The following is a 2,184-nucleotide window of genomic DNA, read 5'->3' as shown; positions in this document are numbered from 1 at the left end:
CAGAAGCATTGTCCCCGGCACGTTAGTTTGAGCTATGATACGTTCGGTTATGTTACGTTTGGTGAGGTTAGGATATGAAAGTTAAGACTTTTGTGCGATAAACTGCTAACCGCGGATTTCTGCTCTCTAGAGTGTTCTTCTATGTTCTGCCCTGCTCTGGGGAGGCCAGCGATAGTGGTCTCGGCACGTGAGGTTGAGATATGTTACGTTTGTTTAGGTTAGGCTAGATCAGGTTCCTCAAGAGCATCTTCGACTATTGTGATATTCGCTGCAATATTGTGGGTTTCTGCGTGCTACTGTGTTCTAGTGGGTTCTGCTTATCTTTGTGGAGGCCAGCAATAGTGGTCTCGTCATGACAGGTTGTGTTACGTTACGTTTGGTTATGGTCCATTTGAAAAGGTTAGGATACTCTAATTTGCCTTTTGTACTATACACCGATGTTCCGTGGTTTTCCGCGCTGTAATCTCCTATAATATGTCCTGCTTTTCTCCGGGGTGGCCAGTGATAGGGGTCTTACGTTAGGCTGAGTAAGGTTACATTTCGTTAGGTTAGGTTGGTAAGGCTTGGTTAGGATTTCTTTGACCTCTGTACTTTAAACTTTTATTCGGAGTATTTCTGCGCTCTACATTGCTCTACTATACTCTGCTCGACACAGAGGAGGAGAACAGTAGTTTTCGTGGCACGTCAGGTTGAGCGAGGTTACGTTCGGTGGAGGTAGGTTAGGTTAAGTTTGGTTAGGGCAGCATTGACTTTCGTACTATACACTATTACTCGGTGGATATCAGTGATCTGCTGTGCTCTGCTACACTCTGCTTGGCTCAGGGGTGCCCAGGAGGCGTGTTCGCGTCACGTTAAGTTCAGTTATGGCGCATTCGCCTGGATTCGGTTAGGTCAGGATAGGATAGGTTATCTTCGACTTTTATGCCATACACTGCTACTCGTTGGATTTCTGTTATCTACATTCACTACTATACTCTGCTCGACTTTGTGAAGGTGAGCAACAATGGCCACGGCGCTTTATGTTGAGTTATGTTACGATAGGTTAGTCCAGGTAAGGCAATATTAGGTTAGGATGGCTTTCTCTTTCGTGCTGTACATTGCTATTCGAAGGATTTCTGTAATCTACTGTGCACTACGGTATTCTGCTTGTCGCTGGGGATGTCAACAACAGTGGTAGCGGCACGTAACCTTCAGTTATGCTACGTTCGGTTAGGTTAGGTTAGGTCAGGTTAGGTTCGTATATCCACGACTCTTGTAGCATACATTGCTATTCGGTGAATTTCTGAGCTCTACATTGCTCAAATATACACTGCTCTACTCTCGCGATGCGGGCAATAGCGGTCGCGTAACGTTAGTTTGAGTTACGATACGCTTTGTTAGGTTAGGTTAGGCTAAGTTTGTCAAGGATAGCATTGACTTTCGTTGCATACACTGTCATTCGGCGGATTTCTGTGCTCTACCGTGCTCTACTATATTCGGCTTGCCTTCGGGAAGTTCGGAAATTGTGGTCGCGAGATGTTATGGTGCGTTATACCATTGGCTATGTTGGGGTAGGGTATCTTTCGCTTTTCTGCTGTGCACTGAAGTGCGGTGGGTTTGTGCGGTCTACTGTGCTCTAATATTTTCTGCTTGACTCTTGGGAGACCAGCAATAGTGGTCTCTGCACCGTAGGTTGATTTATGTTATGTCTGGTTATGTTAGGTTGGATTAAACTCGGTCGGGTTATCTTTGACTTTCGTGCCATACATTCCTATTCGGAGGATTTCTGCACTCTACTCTGCTCTACTCTATCCTGTTTGGCCCTGAGAATGCCAGCAATGTTGGTCTCGGCACGTTAGGTTGTGTCAGGTTACGTTTCGTTATGTCTGGTTAGGTTATTTTCGGTATGATAGCCTTGTCTCTCGTGCTATATACTGCAGTCCGGTGGATTTCTGCGTTCTAATCTCCACTAGCACGTTCTGCTTGTCTCTGTAGAGACTAGCAATAGTGGTCACGTAATGTTAGGTTCAGTTAGACTACGTTTGGGCTTGTCACGTTTGGCTAGGTTAGGATGGGCTACTTTGATTTTTATGCTATACAATGACATTCCGTCGATTTCTGCGCTCTAGTGTGCTATAATATGCTCTGCTTGGCAATGAGAAGGCCAGGAGCAGTGGTCGCTTCACGGTACGTTTAGCTATGCTG

Source organism: Eufriesea mexicana, unplaced genomic scaffold (genome assembly GCF_001483705.2).
Source record: "Eufriesea mexicana isolate 0111107269 unplaced genomic scaffold, ASM148370v2 scaffold1864, whole genome shotgun sequence".
Lineage (NCBI taxonomy): Eukaryota > Metazoa > Arthropoda > Insecta > Hymenoptera > Apidae > Eufriesea > Eufriesea mexicana.
Note: the sequence above shows the minus strand (reverse complement) of the source record.